The 22853-nt window shown below is 45.1% G+C and overlaps 1 protein-coding gene across 4 annotated transcripts in view; it reads left to right on the top strand.

Moving 5' to 3' along the window:
* The first annotated feature begins 9821 nt into the window (after positions 1–9821).
* The window catches only part of CAPSL (calcyphosine like), a 32785-nt gene continuing 19753 nt past the window's right edge, over positions 9822–22853 (top strand). For all 4 annotated transcript variants that reach the window (XM_055422182.2, XM_055422181.2, XM_055422180.1 and 1 more), the window contains exon 1: positions 9822–9903. The gene's annotated coding sequence lies outside the window, so the exon portion shown is untranslated. The remainder of the gene's footprint in view (positions 9904–22853) is intronic.

Genomic DNA, 22853 nt, shown 5'->3' with positions numbered 1-22853 from the left:
CTAAGAATTCTGAGACCACTTGAGTTAACACCTCCCCTCTGTCTCTGTCGACAGGTACAAATCTGCCACAGAGGCTGCCAGCATCTTCAGATGCTCACAGCCCCTGACCCCCGCCCAGGGGCTGGTGGGCTGGATCGACCACAACCTCCAGACAGGGGTGCAGCCCACCTCAAGCCCCATGCCTTCCAGCAGCCATGGTATGGGCAGTACCTACTGTACGTCCTCTTGTTCCTGCTGGTGGTCACCCTGGGCACTGCATGGCTCTATGGGAAGCTGCTGGGCCTGGTGGCCAGGTGGCTGTGTGGGGCCAGGAAGCTGAAGAAGGCCTGAGGCCAAGTGGAGCCTTGGAGAGGGTGTGCTGGGGAGCCACTGGTTCTTTGAAGTCTTCCCCTGGCACTGTCCTTGCTTCCTCCCCTTCACTTTTCCTTGATGATAGAACATGCATTTCCCCTACTTTTTGTCTCTGTTTAGAAATCTTTATGAAGAACTCTTGGGGTGCTTTTTAAAGATACTGTAGAGAATACATCACATGCAGTTTACCATTTTAATCATTAAGTAGTAGTTCAGTGGCATGAAGTACCTTCACACAGCTGTGCAAGCATCATTATCCTCCAATTCCAGAACTCTACTCATCTTTCCAAACTAACATTCCATGCAGGTTAAATGATACTACCCCCACCCCCACCCCGCCCTCTTTCCCTTAACCACCATCAGGGTTCTAGCAGCCCATGTCTACTTTCGTGTCTGAATCCACACTTGAGCTTCTGGACTGCCCCTGACCAAGGGACGCCTCTCCTCAGCCCAGCCTGCTCCCTCCTCCCTTGTGATCCCTGCACATGGTGCTCTGACCACTCAGGCTCCCTGTCCAGGAGCCTTCTCAGGCTCTTTCCCCGTTTCTCTTTATTTCACTTTTCATAAAACTCACACGAGCTGTTTGGTCGGTTCTTCCTTGTCGGCCTTCCTCTTGCATCTCCTTTTCCTCTCACCTCTCAGCTCAGGAAGGCTGGTCTCTGTCCCGCAGGTTAGCAGGAACACCCCTGTGAGGGCTGGGTCCCCTCCTGCGCAGAGCACCTCCTTCACTGTCAGGCCTGGAGCCTGCCTTTGGTCCACAGCTGAGGCTACCTGTTGCCCACATTTCAATGTTCCGTCCTCAAGATCCCCTCTTGAATAATTAGGGTCACAAAAACCTAAGTGGAGAAATGGAACCTCCATGCAAGGTGTGGGGCCTTAGGTCTGAAAGGTTGCTGCTGAACGAAAAGACGCCGGGATTCTTGGCCTCCGGGGGAGAAGAATTCAATCCGGGGCCAGAGACGAGGCTTGATCGCTCAGAGCTTTTGTGTAATAAAGTTTTATTAAAGTATAAAGGAGTTAGAAAAAACTTCTGACATAGGCATCAGAAGGGGGCAGAGAGAGTACCCCCCGGGTAGTCTTCAGCTGGATGTTGTATAGTTAGTCAGTCAGTTCAGTCGCTCAGTCCTGTCCAACTCTCCGCGACCCCATGAATCACAGCACGCCAGGCCTCCCTGTCCATCACCAACTCCCAGAGTTCACTCAAACTCATGTCCCTCGAGTCAGTGATGCCATCCAGCCATCTCATTCTCTGTCGTCCCCTTCTCCTCCCGCCCCTAATCCCTCCCAGCATCAGACTCTTCCAGTGAGTCAACTTGTCGCATGAGGAGGCCAAAGTATTGGAGTTTCAGCTTTAGCATCAGTCCTTCCAATGAACACCCAGGATTGATCTCCTTTAGAATGGACTGGTTGGATCTCCTTGCAGTCCAGGGGACTCTCAAGAGTCTTCTCCAGCAGCAGTCTGTTAATGAAAGAAAGGAATGTCTAAAAACTCAGAATGGCACCAGGCCCCTCATCCATAAGATGCATTTTGGGATAATCTTGGCACTAGATGATTCATCCCGGGCCATAAAACGATTGACTTGAATCTTGTAGAAGGGCAGATTACCATACAAACAGTTTTGTTTACATAGATTAGGGGAACAACATCTGAGTATAACATACTAGTTTGTCAAGTAGGTTCTGAGCCATTAGGCGGAACTGACTTGAAGACAGAGTCTGGGGTAAATGCACAGTACGTTACCATAGCTTAAGACAAACATTTCTATAAGAAAAACTCATTGGTTAACTCAAGGTTTGAGAATAGTTAACTTCAGGTGAAACCAGGTGTCATTATGGCAACACAGTATTTTAAGAGATACCTCCTTTTAAATTTGTATAGAGAAGGAAAAAAATATTTCTAGTTTGTTTCCTCCTGCTGCTTAAGAGAGATAAAAATGTCTGACACTTGCAGACTATTTCCTCCATTTGGAGACCCCTAGCCACTCCAGTTGGAGAAGGAAATGGCAACCCACTCCAGTGTTCTTGCCTGGAGAATCCCAGGGAAGGGGGAGCCTGGTGGGCTTCTGTCTATGGGGTCACACAGAGTCGGACACGACTGAAGTGACTTAGCAGCAGCAGCCACTCCAGTACTCTTGCCTAGAAAATCCCATGGATGGAGGAGCCTGGTGGGCTGCAGTCCGTGGGGTCGCTAAGGGTCAGACACGACTGAGCGACTTCACTTTCATTTTTCACTTTCACACATTGGAGAAGGAAATGGCAACCCATTACAGTGTTCTTGCCTGGAGAATCCCAGGGACAGGGGAGCCTGGTGGGCTTCCATCTGTGGGGTCACACAGAGTCGGACACAACTGAAGTGACTTAGCAGCAGCAGCAGCAGCCTTCCTGCCTGTTACCCTTTCAGATCCAGAAACCATGGCTGGCCTAAATCTCTTGATACAGGAAACATTCCTTCTGCCATGCCACCTAGCAAAGAACATCCCTACATGTGGTAAACCCTTAGGGATGACATTCAGTTCCTAGTAACAGAAGCTAGAAAAATAGTGGCTTAAACACTCTGGAGTTTTAAAGTGTTTTTTAATTTCCTGGACACGGCCTGGAGACAGGTGGTGGAGGGCTGTTGTGGTGACTCATCCTGCTGTCTGTAGCTTTAAAAAAAAATTTTTTTTGAACACCTGTCCTGTACTGGTCTACCAAGTTGCCTCTCTGGTTTATTGCTCTCATGAAATATTTTACCTTTGGTGATCCTGTCTTCCTGTTTGCTTTTGCATTCTGGAATACAGTTAAATTCCTCCTTAAAAGTTTCATTGTGTGGTATTGAGTGGATTAAAACATGATGAAGAAAATGTTAGAAATAAGAGATGGCCCTGGAAACTGCAGCTTTGGGTTGCTTAATTCTGGGTTGTTAATCACATCTTGAAATAGTTCAAAGGAAAACATGAAGCAGTTATTACAAATGTTCCTTGCAGAGATAGGAAAAGACCCATGCCTGCCAGTGTTGGGATGGGGTCTGCCTGGTTGTGTGGAGAACTGGGTGCGCGGTGTCTACGCAGTTCTGTGAGTTCTTATGCTGCAAGGGAGTCCCACACAGTCAGGAGCATGTCAGATGCAGAAGTGAGTGTGTCTGTGTGTGAGAGGTAAGGTTTTATCTCTATAATTCTTAACGAAACCTCATAAACTGGCCCCTGACATAAATTCCTTGAGGGTCAGACATGCAGCCCTCTCTGGGTTGTCACTGGAGTGAATGACCAGAATTTTATCCTCCTCATAGGCAACACAGGGATCTAAGGATGAGGCTCCCTGGCTGGTAACCCCTTCTTTCCTGCTCTAACCACCAAATCCTCCCTGACGATCAGGTAACTCAGTGAAGCCAACCCTTTTAGCTGCTTTCTAGGCTCTGTCCCAGTCCAGGAAATCTGATCAATAGCAGCCAGTGAGCCAGAATGTGGCCTCCAGCTTGTTCCCTTCAAGTATCCTCCACAGGACTGGCTGCCAGCATGGCCTTGATAGCATGGAAGTCTGACCTCATCACTCTCTGATCACAGTCCTTTGTTGGCTCCCATTGCAGGGAATACAAGGTCTCTTTGATCTCTTTCTGGCAACTGCAGCAGGCACATCTTGAAAATTCTGAAATAGACCCACTGAATATGTTCTGTTGATTTTTGACAAAAGTCCAAAGACAATTCAGTGGAAAAAGAAAATTCTTTTCAGCAAACTGTACTGGAACAATTGTATATCTGAATTGGATTTGGCCTTAATTTAATATACACAAAGGACATTTTTTATAAATGTATTTCATTGTTGTAAAGTTGATTTACAGTGTTGTGTTAATTTCTGCTGAATATCAAAGTGGTTCAGTTATTTATGTATATATGTATGTGTATATATATATATTATTTTTCATAGTCTTTTCCATTATGGTTTATCACAGGATATTGAATATAGTTCCCTGTGCTAGACAGTAGGACCTTGTTGTTTATCTGTTCTATGTATATAATAGTTTGCATCTGCTAATTCCAAACTCCTGATTCCTCTCTTCCCCAACCCTGCATACCCCTTCCCTCTTTGAAAACTATATCTTCCTCTATGTGTGTGAGTCTGTTTCTGTTTCAGACAGGTTTATTTGTGTCATATTTTAGATTTTGCATATAAGTGGGATCATATGGCATGTTTTTCTTTGTCTTTCTGACTTACTTCACTTAGTATGATAAACTCTAGTTTCATCCATGTTGCTGCCAATAGCATTATTTCATTCTTTTTTATGGCTGAGCAGTATTCCATTGTATTTATGTACCACATCTACTTATCCATTCATCTGTCAGTAGACATTTAGGTTGTTTCCTGTGCTAGCTATTATGCATAGTGCTGCTATGAACATTAGGGTACGTGTATCTCTCAAAAGGATTTTGACTGGACTTCATACCACACAAAATGAACTCAAAATGTATCAAAAAGGCCTAAACATAAATACTGAGAGTATAAAAGTTCCTAAAGAAAGTCTTTGTAGTGTAGGTAGTTATTGAATTACAACTCTTACTCAAAACGCTGACAATACCAATAGTTGGCAAGGAGATAGGGCTACTGGAATCCATATGTTGCACAGCTGATGGGAATACAGTGATGCAGCCACTTAGGAAAATTGCTTTACAGATTCCCAAACAGTTAAGCATCCACTTACCATTTGACTGAGCCATTCCAATTCTAGGTATTTAAGTTAAATAAAAACACGTGTCTACCTGAAAACTTGAACATAAATGTTCACAGTGGGCTTTATTTGTAACAGCTTCTGCTTAAGAAAACTGGCGAATGGATTAACAGGTTGTGGAATATCCATAAAAGAACTATGGCTCAGCAATAGAAAGGAACATGCTACTGATGTACCCAACTGTATACAAGAATCTCAAAATGATCTTGCTGAGCAAAAGAAGCCAGACTTCAAAGAAATATATATCCACATGATTCACTTACATAAATTCAAGAAAATGTAAACTAACCTCTGCTAACAAAAGGTAGACTATTGGTTGCATGGGGCTATAAGCTGTGGGAGGGTGGACTGTAAATGGGGTAATGGAAATGTTTTGTATCTTGATTCAGTGGTGGCTTTGTAACTGTGAACTGTGTACATCCATCAAAAGTGGATGCCATTTTTTATGCACAGATTAGACTTTAAAATTGATTTGAAAATCTCCATGGGTAATACATGTTTTTTAGTGTTTTTCTGTTTGAGTACCTCAAATTTTATTATTTGAGAGTTATTATTGCATTCAAATATAACTGAAAATGCAAATACATTATAATTTCCAAATTTTGAAAAAGGAGGAGATATGTGTGTGCAAGAAGTAGGGCCATTTTGTGGAGAATCAGAGGACTAACTGTAAAAGCCTTGGTCAGATTAGGGGTCAAGTTCACATACTCAGACCTAATCCATGTCTATTTTATGAGTGGATCCTGGGGTCTTCCATAATTATGACATAGAATTACACATTTGAGAAATTATAAGCACAGGAAAATATTTAATTTTGAGCTTTAATGGACATTAAACATGATATAAACTAAGGATTTATACCTTAAATACCTATTTTTGGAGGTTCATTTTAAGATTCTGAGATGAAGTTCAAGATGTCACAGACGTTTCCTTGTTGATGTGCTTGCCTGTTTTTGCATCACCACCAGCTGTGATCTCATATTGATACTTCTGTGTATCAATGTATACCAATGGTCTGTAGATGTGATTTTCCCTTATGTCAAACTCTCTTTTTTAAAAATAAATTATTTTAATTGGAGGCTAATTACTTTACAATATTGTAGTGGTTTTTTGCCATATATTGACGTGAATCAGCCATGGGTGTACATGTGTTCCCCATCCTGAACCCCCCTCCCACCTCCCTCTCCATCCTATCCCTCAGGGTCATCCCAATGCACCAGCCCTGATTTCCCTGTCTCACGTATCGAACCTGGACTGGCAATCTATTTCACATATGGTAATATACGTGTTTCAACGTTGTTCTCTCAAATCATCCCACCCTCGCCCTCTCCCACAGAGTCCAAAAGTCTGTTCTTTACATCTGTGTCTCTTTTGCTGTCTTGCATATAGGGTCATCATAAGCATCTTTCTAAATTCCATTTATATGTGTTAATATGCTGTATTGGTGTTTTTCTTTCTGAATTACTTCACTCTGTATAATAGGCTCCAATTTCATCCACCTCATTAGAACTGATTCAAATGTATTCTTTTTAATGGCTGGGGGTTGGTGATGGACAGGGAGGCCTGGCATGCTGTGATTCATGGGGTCGCGGAGAGTCAGACACGACTGAGCAACTGAACTGAACTGAACTGAATACTCCATTGTGTAAATGTACCACAGCTTTCTTATCCATTCGTCTGCAGATGGACATCTAGGTTGCTTCCATGTCCTAGCTATTATAAACAGTGCTGCAATGAACACTGGAGTACATGTGTCTCTTTCAATTCTGGTTTCCTTGGTGTGTATGCCCAGGAGTGCGATTGCTGGGTTATGAATCTCCACACTGTTCTCCATAGTGGCTGTACTAGTTTGCATTCCCACCAACAGTGTAAGAAGGTTCCCTTTTCTCCACACCCTCTCCAGCATTTATTGCTTGTAGACTTTTGGATAGCAGCCATTCTGACTGGTGTGAAATGGTACCTCATTGTGGTTTTGATTTGCATTTCTCTGATAATTAGTGATGTTAAGCATCTTTTCATGTGTTTGTTAGCCATCTGTGTTTTCTTTGGAGAAATGTCTGTTCAGTTCTTTGGCCCATTTTTTGATTGGGTCATTTATTTTTCTGGAATTGAGCTGCAGGAGCTGCTTGTATATTTTTGAGATTATTTCTTTGTCAGTTGTTTCATTTGCTATTATTTTTTCCCATTCTGAAGGCTGTCTTTTCACATTGCTTATAGTTTCCTTCATTGTGCAAAAGCTTTTAATTTTAACTAGGTCCCATTTGTTTATTTTTGATTTTATTTCCATTACTCTGGGAGGTGGGTCATAGAGGATCCTGCTGTGATTTATGTCAGTGTTTTGCCTATGTTCTCCTCTAGGAGTTTTATAGTTTCTGGTCTTACATTTAGATCTTTAATCCATTTTGAGTTTATTTTTGTGTATGGTGTTAGAAAGTATTCTAGTTTTTTTTTTTTTTTACAAGTGGTTGACCAGTTTTCCCAGTACCACTTGTTAAAGAGATTATCTTTTCTCCATTGTATTGTCTTACCTCCTTTGTCAAAGATAAGGTGTCCATAGGTGTGTGGATTTATCTCTGGGCTTTCTATTTTGTTCCATTGATCTATATTTCTGTCTTTGTGCCAGTACCATACTGTCTTAATGTACGTCAGCCCTTCTTTGTTTTGTTTATCATGCCCTAATTGCAGGTTGTTGCAAGGTGGTTACATTATTTATTTAAATGTCAACCAATTATTCAAGTGAAAGGAAGTAAATGAAATGTATGTGGTCTTACACAAACTTCTAATGCAGATTTTTTATTTTAAATAGCCGTCATATAAATGCGTTTATTCCAGGTCAACAATTTGATTGAACCAACACTGACTGATTTCATCTCACCGTGTACCGTGCTGAGCACCTTGGAATGTGCAAAGATGATCCAGACTTTCCCGGCCCTCTGATGGCTCTCAGTCAGTTTCCCATTATCTTACTGATTAATTGAAAGGCAGATGTATCTATCATTGATGGTGCATCTTATCTAAGTGACTACTTCCTAATAGCTTCTTAGTTTGGCTTAGTAATTTCACAGTAATTTCACTTTGTTGTGTTAGTCGTCATGTCCGACTCTTTGCAACCCCGTGGACTGTAGCCTGCCATGCCCCTATGTTCATGGAATTCTCCAGGCAAGGATACTGGAGTGGGTTACCATGCCCTCCTCTAGGGGGAGATTCCCAACCTAGGGATCGAACTGGGTCTCCTACATTGCAGGCAGATTCTTTACCATTTGAGTCACCAGGGAAGCCCAATTTCACTTAGTGAAAGTCAAACAGATAGCTTGAAGCCATGAGGTCAGCTGCTGCAAGAAGGGGTATTTCTGGATGAAATGGCTAGTGGTGTGTGGAAAAGACACTCAGAACAACCCTGCAGTGGAGGTGAGGAGCTCATCTAATCCCTGTCAATGTCAGCACCAGCTTAGTGCTTGATCAGAGTCATGAACCATAGGCAGGGGCCCTCAGCATCTAACCCCCAGAGAGAAAAGGACTTATTTTCAAACAAGTGGCTTTTTTTTGGGGGGAGGCCCTCAATTTATACTCTGCTGGAAATCCCCTCAACCAAGACAAACTTTCATTAAAAGCCACAGAGATCACACCCCCTTGACCTCCAGGGTAATTCTGAGAAATTGACAAGGTAGATTTAGACTCTACTCTAGAGATTGTAGAAATCATTGGCCTCAGTTGCCTGAGAATACATATAATGTAAGATAAGAACAGATCTTCATGGTTCTAGTCTTCCATTCTTTGTGTCATTTCATTATGGAAGCAAGAAAAGTGGTGGAGATGATGAAGGTAGGAGAGATGCCATAGATACAATAAGAGACAACATAGTTTAGGAGTTCTTTGTCTAAACAGGGCCACTTCTCTTCTGGCAAACTTACTGTTGCTGCTGCTGCTGCTAAGTCACTTCAGTCGTGTCCGACTCTGTGCGACCCCACAGACGGCAGCCAACCAGACTCCACCGTCCCTGGGATTCTCCAGGGAAGAACACTGGAGTGGGTTGCCATTTCCTTCTCCAATGTGTGAAAGTGAAAAGTGAAAGTGAAGTCGCTTAGTCATGTCCGACTAGTAGCGACCCCATGGACTGCAGCCCACCAGGCTTCTCTGCCCATGCAATTTTCTAGGCAAGAGTACTGGAGTGGCTTAAACTTACTGTTAGGGAACAAGTATAAAAAGAGATGAGAAGTGAAAAAAAGAGGAGAAAGGAAAAAAAAAAAAAAAGACACCAGGGATGGAAACAGTGGGAAATGACATCTTCTCTGTGTGTCTGTGAGAAGGTGGGAGAACTTAGAATCACCTGTAATTATACCTGCCTGCTCCCTTGTGTTATGATTTTAAATCTCACCTGATAATTAGACACTCCAGCAGCAAGTCATCTGGAGACAATAAAAGGGCAGGAAAGATTTGCCTAAAGAAGGAAGAGAATGTGCTTAATATTATCTGATAAAACCTAGGAGGCAAGTTTTATGCCCTTCTAGAAACCGAACAATTGCCAGTCAACTTCCGCTGGCTTCTCTCCTAGGGTAAACAGCTCAGGCTTTGACAGTCACTGCATTTCCTAGGCAACAGAAGTGTAAACTCAAGAAAAGGGAGGGCTGGGATCATGACTGACAATGAGCTGAGCCAATCAGACGGTAAGTTTGCAGTAGTGATTCCAAGATATCCAATTGGCAGGAAGAGGGCAGATCAGGAGGGGTGGGGATGGAAGGTAAGAGGGAGGGGGCAAAGGGGGATGGGAGGGGACCAGTCTTCCCAGTTGCAAGAGAGAGCGTCCATAGTTTCAGCTCTAAGCAACTGGTGGCAACAGGTTAGCATTTAAGGTAAATCAAAGTTTTTTTTCCATTAATACTATATTGATTTGATCACTTTTGCTTCACTTTAGCTAAAAAGGAAAGAAGACAGTAGATGTTACTTTCTAAGAAGAAAATCAAAATGTTTATGAGCATTCTTGGCAAGCAAGGAAGTGGCTTGGTACTGGGAGAGGTTTTTGTCATCTTTGTGTAGAGGTGCAAGGAAGTGGCTTGGTACTGGGAGAGATTTTTGTCATCTTTGTGTAGAGGTGCCCAGATAAACATGTAGAAAATCAATTTCCTTCAGCAAAGCAGAAGGAAACAACCATCACTGAGCAGTCACTGGCTCCTGGGTGCTTGACTGTAAAGTGTTTGGGTAAATTGCCGTAAACAGCCTGTATGCCTATTGGTAAAACAGCTTCAGGAAGGTTAAATATCTCCAAGTTAAAAACAATGACAAGATTGAGATTTGGTTTAGACTTTGGTTTGTCTAACATTCTAAGCTGTGTTATTTCTGTGACATCTTGCCTGCTGAACTGACCAGTTAGAATCAGATAAGAATCCGAATTCTTATTAAACTGATACAGTATGTTAAAAATTATATGAGAGTTGATTGGATTGGTCATGAAGTTGAAAAGAACCTTAGTAAATTGTAATACCATTTATCCAGGTGTCCAATCTCCTGGCCTCCATTCTGGGGCATAGTTAAACCATACTAAGTAGATGGAATTCTCTTTTGTTTTTAAAGCTCTTATTTTTTCCTCAAAAATCTTACAACTGCAGAAATCTTTTAATTTTGTCATTGTGTATTTTATTATTTTTTATTTTTTTTATTGGAGGCTAATTACTTTACAATATTATATTGGTTTTGCCTTACATTGACTTGAATCCGCCCCGTGGGTACATGTGTTCCCCTTCTTGAACCCCCCTCCCACCCCCCTCCTCTCCTTATCCTCCCTCCAGGTCATCCCTGTGCCCCAGCCCCGAGCACCCTGTATCATGCGTCAAACCTGGACTGGTGATTCATTTCACATATGATAATATACATGTTTCAATACCATTCTCCCAAAACATCCCACCCTCACCCTCTCCCACAGAGTCCAAAAGACTGTTCTATACACCTGTGTCTCTTTTGCTGTCTCATATACAAGGTTATCATCGCCATCTTTTTAAATTCCATATATATGTGTTAGTATACTGTATTGGTGTTTTTCTTTCTGGCTTACTTCACTCTGTATAATAGGCTCCAGTTTCATCCACCTCATTAGAACTGATTCAAATGTATTCTTTTTAATGGCTGAGTAATACTCCATTGCGTATATATACCAAAGCTTTCTTATCCCTTCGTCTTCAGATGGACATCTAGGTTGCGTCCATGTCCTGGCTATTATAAACAGTGCTGCTAAATTGTGAACATTCATTTGTATTTATATTCAAATAGTAATTATCTAATAATAGTAATGATGAATTCCAGTAGCAGTCTGTAGTATTCTGTTAAGTATTGATAATAGGATGACAGGTCTATGCCTTTAAGGACCTAGTAGGAGAGGCAGTCCTGAAAGAGAAGAGTTATGTCATAGTGCAGTGTGGACGTCTATGGGCTTTGCACAGATTACACCAAGGAAGACGCAGGCTGTTTTACTCTGAAGAGAGTGGTTATATGAGGCTTCACCATAGTCGTTCTACAAGGAAGAGTAGGATTTCCCTAGACCAACAAGGGAAGGAGGGTGTTCCTGAAAATGGGAGTTCATGTACAAAGGCACAGAGGTCCAGAACACGATGATGTGTTTGTGGAGTATGAGTGAGTATGGATGAATAGATTGTGAAGGGATGGAAATTAATAGAAAAAAGGCTGGAGAGATAGGCAGGGCCAATGTACACATCAAATGCTAAGATGTTTCCTCTTGTACACAGTAGGGAGCAACCAAAGGATCTTAGACTTGAGTATGCAATTCGGATTTCCATGTTATGAAGATCACTTGGCCAGTCATCTGAATGATAGATTGGAAGGACGAGATTGAAGGCTGGGAACCAGTTGTGGGGAAATAGGAGAGGACCAGGTCCTGGGCTAAAGTGGTATCCATGGCAATGGAGGCAGCGGAAGGAACAGATTCAGGAAGTGTCAAAATGGTGATATTCTACAGGAATTGGCTGCTAATTCAAAGCAGAGGGTAAAAAGGAGTCTAGGATGATGTTCAGTTAATGACCTGGAAAATGGTGTTGCCGTTTCCTGAGGCAAGGAATAATAAGGAGGCAAAGATAATGAGTTTGGTTCTGGTGCATTAAACTCAAAGTGTTTGTAGGTTATTAAAGTGCACCTTTTGTGTGGAAATTTGAGATCTGGTTCTGGAGCTGGGGAGAGTGAACGAGTTGGAATAAAGATTTGGGATGAGTTGTAATAAACAGTGGATGAGGCAGAGATTGCTGCAGGATATATGAGAGCGAGAACAGGATAAATCACTGAATCCTGGAAAATAGTAGTGTTTAAAAAGGCAGGCAGAAGACAAGGGAGACATCCAAGAGATCAGACCTGAGAGGAAGGGAGATAGGAAGTTAGAGTCATAGCCATTGAGCGAAAAGAGTTTCAAGAAGGATTGAAAAAGGTCATGCTGGGCGGAGTGAAATAGGGTGACTGTTGAAGTTGGCAGTCAGGCTGGTAATGACTTCCTGAGTGTATGTTCTCTGGAGTGACAGAGTGCAGTGGACTGAAGTAGGAACGTGGCATGAGAAAGTTAAAAACAGAGTCTCTTCCAAGTAGCTTGGCTTTGAAGGGTGAGAGCTGGAGGGAGTCTAGGGGTGAGGGACCACTGCAGACTCATGAATGAAAGGGAGCAGTTGGTTATACATATAGAGAGGGAGGGGGAAGATGAGGATGGGGGAGTGAGAGGTATAAACTGTTGGGTGTAAGGTAGGCTGCATGTGTTCTGTTGCGTCCAACTCTTTTGCAACCCCATGGACTGTACCCCACCAATCTCCTCTGTCCATGGGATTCTCCAGGCAAGAATACTGAAGTGGGATGCCACTTCCTTCTCCAGGGAATCTTCCCCAACCCAGGGATCCAACCTGCATCTCTTGCATTGGCAGGCAGATTCTTTACCACTGCATCCACCACCTGGGAAGTTCTTAGAGGGCTGCTGCTGCTGCTGCTAAGTCACTTCAGTCATATCCGACTCTGTGCGACCCCATAGACTGCAGCCCAGCAGGCTGCCCCATCTCTGGGCTTCTCCAGGCAAGAACACTGGAATGGGTTGCCATTTCCTTCTCCAATGTGTGAAAGGGAAAAGTGAAAGTGAAGTCGCTAGCTTTAAATCTATGTAAATGAAAAACAAGAAAGCTGGAAAACGAGCTAAGTATTCAACTCAGAAAGGCAAGGAGTAGGAGGAAAGGGCACAGCTGATTGCTGAGGGTCCAGGAGAGGCTGGGATCTATGCTGTAGATGGAGGGATTCTCCTTTGATGGGAGGTAATTAAACACGCCCTCTGGGGGAGTAAGGATGAAGTGGAGATAGTCTCAGAGACAAATATCTGTACAGACTTGGAGAAGAGTCGTGTGAGTGAGTTCATATCTGGTGGCTCCACTTTTACTATGAATTTCAAGACACGGTGTGAAGGTGAGTGGCAAAGGTTTAAATTAGCCTCTGGAAAGATTGGAAGAAGACCCTAAGCAATGTCATCTAAGAGTAGAGTTGCGTGTTTCAGAAGGTACTGTTCACCCTGGTGTGTGTGTTTGTGCAGGTGCAGTTTGCACCCTGCCTTTAAGGAGAGGACAGACAAACACAACGAGCCAGGTTAGGCAGCATTCATGAGGGACCGTGGGAGACTGACAAGTGAGGGCTGAGGAGAAAGTCACCAAAGAAATAAAATGGTCTGAGTGATGAACTGAGAGGTCTAGAATGGAGAGCGGAAGAATGGGTCCAGAAAAGAAAACAAGGTAGGTAGTGATGGCTGCGGTGAAAATGCAGCGTTCGGAGTCTATAGAGTATTGTGGCAGCCTGAGCGTGGGTTGGAAAAGGATTTCTAGACATGAGACAAAACGAGAGAATAGAGTTCACTTGAGTGGGGGATGCTTTTAGAACAGCGGGCTGGCTCAAGGGAGAGCCAACACTTTTGTGGGCTTGCAGCCAATTTTTATAGCTTCAGGACAAAGAAAATTCCTTTGGGGAGGGTGGTGTTAGGCCATTGGTCAGGGGTCTTTTTTCCCCCACCTTGCCTAATATGGTGATGCAAGTGTTAGGGACAGGATGGCTCATGACAAACAGGATGGTTCATGACAGTGGTTGCCCTGGAGCTTGGTTCATTCTGGATTTGTTGCCCTATGACCTTGGTATATGGATGCACATAAAGGCCTTGTAAGGTGACAAGCATCAAGGGTTGGAAGAATGAAGCGGAAAGGTGAAAAGCGAATGTTGAAATTTTTACTTCAAGATGAGACTAGTCTTGACTGGTGGCAGAATGCAAGAGAGGATCTTGGAAAGCCATGTGTAAAGAGTGAGCAGACAAAGTCAGTAGAAAGCAAGGATCTCCAGGAGCTTCATGCCTGCATGTTGGGTGGGTTGTCTCCATAAGCTCTGAGGTTTCGAAAATTGACAGGGGCACATGGGGTGGAGAGGGACTCTCTGAGGTGGGACCTGGTGTCTCAGTGATTTAGGAAAGGACAGAGCAGAAGAGAGGCCAGGGGAGGAAGTCCAGCAGCGCTGTGCCTCAGAGACGGATTGAAGGTGGGCCACGATGTGGAGGTGGTGGGGTGCCTCTTGCTGCTGTTGTTCAGCCACTCGGTCGTGTCTGACTCTTTGTGACCCCGTGGACTGCAGCACGCCAGGCCTCCCTGTCCATCACCATCTCCCTGAGTTTGCCCAAGTTCACGTCCATTGCATCAGTCATGCCATCCAACCATCTCATCCTCTGACACCCTCTTCTCCTTCTGCCTTCAATCTTTCCCAGCATCAGGGACTTTTCCAGTGAGTCAGCTCTTGGCATCAGGTGACCAAAATACTGGAACTTCAGCTTCAGCATCAGTCCTTCCTATTGTTGTAGGCACGCGTTCCGGGAAACAAACTCACTCAGCGGGACAATGCAGGTAGTGGAGTGCAGTTTATTACACCGGCGGGCCCAAGGCAGAGTCTCCTCTTAGCCAAGGACCCCGACCAGTTTTTGTGAAAACCTTATATACCTTAAGTGTATGTGCCCAAACCCACCTCCCCAAATTCCCTGAAACTAGTCTGAACAAAGGAAAAGGAAGACACAATCAAAGTTAACCCGTGATTCATATGCCTTAGGCCTAGGTAGTTAACAGTGAACAATTATCAACAGGCCTGTGGTCATACCCTAATAAGCATAATAGAATTTATGATTCTATTTGGTTGCACAGACAGTGAGGGTATTCTTTTAGGCTACTGAGAGTCTAGGTATCAGCCCTGGGGCTCTTCCATCGGGAGGACTGGTTTTCCAGTTGGTATATCATTTCCATAGATACTGGGCATAGCTCAAAGTCCGCAGTCCGGCCCAAGATGGAGTCCTGATTTCAAGATGGAGCCTGTTCTGTTTCCTCCTTCACTATGAGTATTCAAGGTTGATTTCCTTTAAGATTGACTGGTTTGATCTCCTTGCTGACCAAGGGACTCTTAGAAGTCTTCCTTAGCATCACAGTTTGAAGGCATCAATTCTTCCATTCTCTGCCTTATTCATGGGGTGCATCTGAGAATCTGTGAGATTCCTTAGTACTTAGTTTTTGGGGTGAGAAGTATCTTCATCTGAGAAGACTGCTGGAGCAGAGGTTCTGATACAAATTATGGTACCAGTCAGCCTCTTGGCAGGAAATAGATGGCTCATTAAAAAAGTTTAATAAAGAACAATTTAAATACAAAGATGTGGATGGGGCTCCATGAAGTAGATAAGGGATGAGGAAATGCACTGGAGCTGCGAGGAAGGCAAATTATCCTTGAACCCGAAAAAGAGCAGGAGGAACAGCAGTCATCTGATCTCAGTGAGTGTTGCTGTAAGGGACAGCTGCCTCTGGAGGCAGACGGTAGTCACTGACAACTGTGGTTTGGCAGAGAGGAAACTAGAGACAAAAGAAACTCCACTCTTTCTCCTCTTGGGGCTCTTCTGGTGGCTCAGACGGTAAAGAATCTGCCTGCGATGCAGCGGACCCAGGTTAGATCCCTGGGTTGGGAAGATCCCCTGGAGAAGGGAATGGCAACCCACTCCAGTATTCTCACCTGGTGAATCCCATGCTCAGAGGAGCCTGGTGGGCTACAGTCCATGTGGTCGAAAAGAGTCGGACATGACTGAGCCACTAACATTTTCCCCACTTGCCCTCTGATCTCCTGCTGGTGCCTCCCATGAGCTGAATTCACCTGAGGCCCCAAAGCAAAGAAATCGGGTTAATGCAGTTCATAGAAGTCAACCTCCTGTAGCACAGATGTGGATGGAGAATGGCGCAGGGGAGGGGCTGGGCAAACAGAATATTGAGCTCAGTGTCCCTGGTGACTCAGATGGTGAAGAATCTGCCTGCAGCGCGGGAGACACAGGTTCAATCCCTGGGTTGGGAAGATCCCCTGGAAGAGGGCATGTCAACCCATTCCAGTATTCTTGCCTGGAGAACCCCATGGACAGAGAGATTTTGTGGGCTATGGTCCTTGGGGTCGCAGAGTCAGACACAACTCAGTGACTAACACTTTCACTTTCAGTGAAAGATAATTCAGATAATTCAGAGGCCGAGGAGATTGAGGAGACTGATAGTGGAATAGGGATTGAGAAAGTCTGATGTCTCTCCCTGGGAGGAGCTGTTGGTCTCAAGGGACATGCCTCGCCTGGTAACTCGTGGTTGTGTTGGGTGCGCAGGTACAAAGAGCAGAGTGTTTAGATTCTGGCATCAGCTTTTGCTTTCATCTCTCTCTTTTTTTTTTTTTGGCAAAGTAATGTCTCTGCTTTTTATTTTTTTATTTTAATTGGAGGCTAATTACTTTACAATATTGTATTGGTTTTGCTATACTTTGACATGAATCCGCCCTGGGGTCATCTCTTTAATTAATACATTCAACAGATTTTACCCTACTGAATTTTCCTTACAAATTTTTGCTCTTTATTCTGTTCTCAGTTTTATATATATTAAAAAAAAAAATCAAGGTGCGTAGAAGCAGTTTTCTATTTCCAGAAACAAACAAGCTGGCATTTGAAAGACAGTATTACAGGAAAGATCACTGTGGGTACGGAAAGGCCATGGCTGCCTCCACGGGACACTAATGTCCGTGAACGTTCCCACCATTCGTGATGTTCTTGCACACCTCCAGGCATGATTCCATTGCCACCCAGTATCCTGTTTTCCCTCCAGTGCTCCTACATATTTTCAAAACCTGAAGCCAAACAGAATTAAGATTTCCCCAATACTTCAAAGTGTACAGTGTCATTTGTGTGAGTAGGGCAGTACTTATGGATGATTCACGTGGCTGGAAGGCAGAAACCAACACAGAATTGTACCGCAAATGTGTGTGTGTGTTAGTCGCTCAGGTGTGTCCAAACTCTTTGCAAACCCATGGGCCATAGCCCACCAGGGTCCATGAACTTCTCCAGGCAAGAATACTTGAGTGGGTTGCCATTTCCTTTTCCAGAGGATCTTTCCCACCCTGGAATTGAACCTGAGTCTCCCACACTGCAGGCAGATTCTTTACTGACTGAGCTACCAGGGAAGCTCCTGTAAAGCAATTATTCTCCAACTAAAACTAAATTTTGCAGAATGCTCTAACTTTCTTTGGAAGCTCTGTTTTGTGTGTATCACCTCTGCGGTTGTCCTTGACCTCAACAAGAGCTCTTCACACAGAAGAAGGGACAGGCAAAGTGCTCCAGGAACTTCCAAGGTCAGCTGTCCTCACTAAGTGTGCTTTGGCTGCAATATTGCGGATAAGCTTGTCTCAGGTTTAATATATGAATGATTTATGATGACTATAGTGGTTCCTTGTTTAAAAAAGGAATATTTTCTGAAATGTTGTGGGTAATTTACAAAAGCCCCTTGGGGAAGTGGCAGGCACAGAAGACCCCATTCAGAACTTTGGTTCTGCTGCTGCTGCTAAGTCACTTCAGTCGTGTCCGACTCTGTGTGACCCCATAGACGGCCTCCTACCAGGCTCCCCCATCCTGGGATTCTCCAGGCAAGAACACTGGAGTGGGTTGCCATTTCCTTCTCCAGTGCATGAAAGTGAAAAGTGAAAGTGAAGTCGCTCAGTCGTGACCAACTCTTAGCGACCTCATGGACTGCAGCCTACCAGGCTCCTCCGTCCATGGGATTTTCCAGCAAGAGTACTGGAGTGGGGTGCCACTGCCTTCTCCTTGGTTCTGCTACTTACGTCTGAACTTAGTCTCTTTGTACCTCTCTATTTTGTTAAATAGAAATGTGCATGCATGCTAAGTCGCTTCAGTTGTGTCTGACTCTTTGTGACCCTATGGACTGTAGCCTGCTCAGCTTCTCTGTCCCTGCGATTCTCTAGGCAAGAATACTGGAGTGGGTTGTCATGCCTTCTCCAGGAAATCTTCCAAACCCAGGGTTCAAACCCAGGTTTTGTGCATTAGAGGTGGATTCTTTATTGTCTGAGCCACCAGGGAAGCCACTCCAAAAGGAAGAGACTAAGAAAGATTGTTCATCTCGACCAGAAGGAAACCTCACGGAACCTTTAGTATCGATACTCCAGCACTGAAAACCCAAGGGAGGACCCCACAGTGAGACAGAGGAGTCCTCTTTAGGACCCACGAGGGTCCTGCTTTGCTCTGCACTGCCCTTCGCTGTCCTCCTGTACCGGGAAATCCTTCCCGTTCTCCAAGGAATCTTTTCCCTGAAGCCCTGCCTCTCACTCATCTCGTTTCATGGTCTTTCTCTGAGTTCCCAAAGCAATTTCTCAGCACCTTGCCCTAACCGTTGTACATAGTGGCCGTGACGGAAGTGGACATCAGCCTTGACTCTGCCTCTGTCCCGTGGCACATTCTCAGGGGAGGGACTTCTATTCACTAGCATCCCCCACGGGAGGCAGCGTGCTGATGGGTGCAGTTTTGACAAGGGCTTGGTCCCTGGCCTGGTTATAACGGTCAGTGCGCCCGTCCTTGCTTCATGCATCCTTCACTGTGCTGTGTTATAACTTTGCCCCCAGCCTTTCCTCTCAAGGTCCTGCCACTGAAGAGTGACCTGGTCGCTAACAGCTGAGCTTCTCAAACTTGGGTGTGTATTAGTAAAGACCACCTGGAAACATGAAAATGTAGATTCCAAGCACTCACACCTAGAGATGCTGTGTTTGGGGTGGAGGGTGGGCATGTCTGTTTTTCAGTGGTGGTCTCAGCACCCCTGCTGGTCCCAGGTCTTTCTCTGCAGCGGGGCTTCTCCACCTGAGCACGACTGACATTTTGGACTGGAGAATTCTTCATTGTCAAGGGTCTCCTCATAGGCTGAGCAAGATCTCTGGCCTCTACTCACTAGATGAGAGTAACATCCCTCACCCCTGTTGTGACAACCAATAATGTCTCCAAACATCGTCCGATGTCCCCTGGGAGGCAGGATCATGTTTCTTTGGAACCACAGCTCTATAACATCACCTGCAGAATTAGCATAGTCCCTCGCATAGCTAGAGATGTTAAAGGTCTTTTTAGTTGAATAAAGCTCAGATGGATTAGACGAGGGAACTCTCACCATGTCAACAACACAGACACACGCCTGTCATTATACCTTTTCTGGGGTTTTCCCAGACATTACTGCAGAAACCACGACTCTTTTCAAATTTTAAGTCTTTCAGTCTCAGAACGGGGACATGCTAGCCACCTGCTAGGCTACTCTGCACACTGGGATCTAATATTTATTCTAGAGAAGTAGTTTCTATGGGGAAACGTCCTCAGGAACCACTGTTATTTTTGCCATCTACCACATAGTAATGACCGGTAATTTGAATAGATTGGAGTCAGCAGAGATGGTTCAATTTTCCCCAATTATTGCCTTCAAACATTGTCTGTTGTAACCAGATCCACCTGTGGTGTTGGTTGTTAGCTGCACACACAACCCGGCATGAGAAGGAGAGGAGGGCGGGGAAAGAGGGAGGAGACAGAGCCGGTACAGGGAGGGAGGCTGCAATGCCACTAGATGGCGCCAAAGACAACCCAACGAAGAGCAACCCGGGACTTGAGCGTTTCTCTCTTCCCCAAAGATTCTGTTCCAGTTTTTCTCTGAATCCAGCAAGAGAGATTCCATGAACCTCGCTGAGAATTATGAAGAGACAGACCTCCATGCATGTTCAGCTTTCCCTAACATTCCACAACGGTTCCCGGAATGCAGGCGGAGAGCTTCCTTAGCCAGTGGCGGGCAGCTGCGTCTCAGGACGTTGCGATGACGAAGCCTTTAACTCCGCCCCATGTTAGGAGATATGGTGACCATGGCAGGTCCCCTTGGGCTTTGCTGCTGGTGCTTTCACTCATCAGTTCAGTTCAATCGCTCAGTCGTGTCCGACTCTTCGCGACCCCATGAATCACAGCACGCCAGGCCTCCCTGTCCATCACCAACTCCCGGAGTTCACTCAAACTCATGTCCATCGAGTCGGTGATGCAATTCAACCATCTCATCCTCTGTCATCCCCTTCTCCTCCTGCCCTCACTCTTTCCCAGCATCAGAGTCTTTTCCAATGAGTCAGCTCTTCGCATCAGGTGGCCAAAGTATTGGAGTTTCAGCTTCAACATCAGTCCTTAAAATGAACACCCAGGACTGATTTCCTTTAGGATGGGCTGGTCGGATCTCCTTGCAGTCCAAGGGACTCTCAAGAGTCTTCTCCAACACCACAGTTCAAAAGCATCAATTCTTCGGTGCTCAGCTTTCTTCACAGTCCAACTCTCACATCCATACATGACCACTGGAAAAACCATAGCCTTGACTGGACGGACCTTTGTTGGCAAAGTAATGTCTCTGCTTTTTAATATGCTATCTAGGTTGGTCATAACTTTCCCGGAGTAAGCATCTTTTAATTTCATGGCTGCAATCACCATTTGCAGTGATTTTGGAGTTCAGAAAAATAAAGTCAGCCACTGTTTCCATTGTTCCCCCATCTATCTGCCATGAAGTGATGGGACCAGATGCCATGATATTAGTTTTCTGAACGTTGAGCTTTAAGTCAACTTTTTCACTCTCCTCTTTTACTTTCATCAAGAGGCTTTTGAGTTCCTCTTCACTTTCTGCCATAAGGGTGGTGTCATCTGCGTATCTGAGGTTATTGATATTTCTCCCAGCAATCTTGATTCCAGCTTGTGCTTCTTCCAGCCCAGCGTTCCTTATGATGTACTCTGCATATAAGTGAAATAAGCAGGGTGATAATATACAACCCTGGCGTATTCCTTTTCCTATTTGGAACCAGTCTGTTGTTCCATGTCCAGTTCTACTGTTGCTTCCTGACCTGCATACAGGTTTCTCAAGAGGCAGGTCAGGTGGTCTAGTGTTCCCATCTCTTTCAGAATTTTCCACGGTTTATTGTGATCCACACAGTCAAAGGCTTTGGCATAGTCAATAAAGCAGAAACAGATGTTTTTCTGGAACTCTCTTGCTTTTTTTTAAGATCCAGCAGATGTTGGCAATTTGATCTCTGCTTCCTCTGCCTTTTCTAAAACCAGCTTGAACATCTGGAAGTTCACAGTTCACTATTGTTGAAGACTCATCCTGTGCCCCTAATATCCAGGCCAGCCCCCATGGGGCCTGGGATGCGAAGCTACAAGCCAGAGCTTGTGATGCCTGGGACCCTCTCCCTCCACAGCCCGTGGGCCCTTATTCTCCAACTCGGATGGATGTCTCTATCTTCTCTGCCCCCACCGCCGACACCACCTTCCTGGCAGCATGAGCTCTCATCTGGTTGTTGCCAGCCTGGCTTCACCTCCCACAGTCAGCCTGTTCCACCTTCCTGTCCGGTCCCCACACTTTATCCAAAGGGGTCTTTGGTACAAAGGGCCCCGCTCCCTCGCTTGAAACCCTTTGTGGCCTCCTGCCGCTCTCAGGACAAACTCACTACCATGGTGTCCGAGGCTCTAGGGGATCTGATGCCAGCCCACCTTCCCAGTCTTATCTTTCTCCCAGTTTCCCCTTCCCAAATCCCCGCCCGATCTCCACGGCTCTTTCTCACCCCCGCCGCTACAGACACCCTTAGTCTTCAGTCAGACTAAAATTCTCCAGTTACAATCGTTTCTTTTTTTATATTTTCTCACTCTGGCCGTCGCACTTGGGAAATAGACAACTGCTCTCTCGCTTTTCTCGCATTCCCACGACCCTCGCCTGGGTGATTACCACCCTCACCTCCTCTGACAAATCCTGAGAAAGCCCCACCCCACGGCTGCTGAGCCGTGTCTCGCGAGTTCCCTTGACTCGGCTGTCTTCCCACTTTCGCCCCGACTCCTCCCCAGTGCCCAGAGCTTATTAGATGTTTGTTGAGGGAATGGACCGAACTGGCGCCGCACCAGCAACCTGCGCGGACGCGGTGCCAACACAAGGTGGCGCTGCAGCCACGCTCTTCGGAGGGCAGCCTCTAGGTTGGCGCAGACCCGGCTGGATGGGCTCTGTTGTCCCCACGCGGGCTCCTCCAGGCTGAGAGAGGGTCGTCTGGAGTCAGGGACGCTTGTTCAGTGCTGTGATGCCGGTGACATACGTTTGGGAACAGACTCCTGCCCTGGTACCTTCATGCAAACTTGAGAAGCTTGAGTATGGTCTTCACCAAAACTTGACTCATCTTGCCTTTTTCCAAAGCCCTCAGTTCTTAGCAAATTTTGTTTCCTGCTTTGCTAACTAGAGGAGTTCAGTACTCGAAGTTCACGATTCTAAGCTATTCAATCAAGGACTTGCTTCTTGGAGTAATTTGCTCCAGCAGTGCCTCCCTGGTGGTTCAGAGAGTGAAGAGTTTGCCTGCAATTCAGGAGACCTGGGTTTGATCACTGGGTCTGGAAGATCCCTTTGAGAAGGAAATGGCAACCCAATCCAGTATT

The sequence above is a fragment of the Moschus berezovskii genome, chromosome 18 (genome assembly GCF_049115385.1).
Source record: "Moschus berezovskii isolate FMDL1 chromosome 18, NW_MosBer_1.0, whole genome shotgun sequence".
Taxonomy (NCBI): Eukaryota; Metazoa; Chordata; class Mammalia; order Artiodactyla; family Moschidae; genus Moschus; species Moschus berezovskii.
The sequence above is the reverse complement of the archived record's forward strand: the minus strand, read 5'-3'. Positions and strand labels throughout refer to the sequence as shown.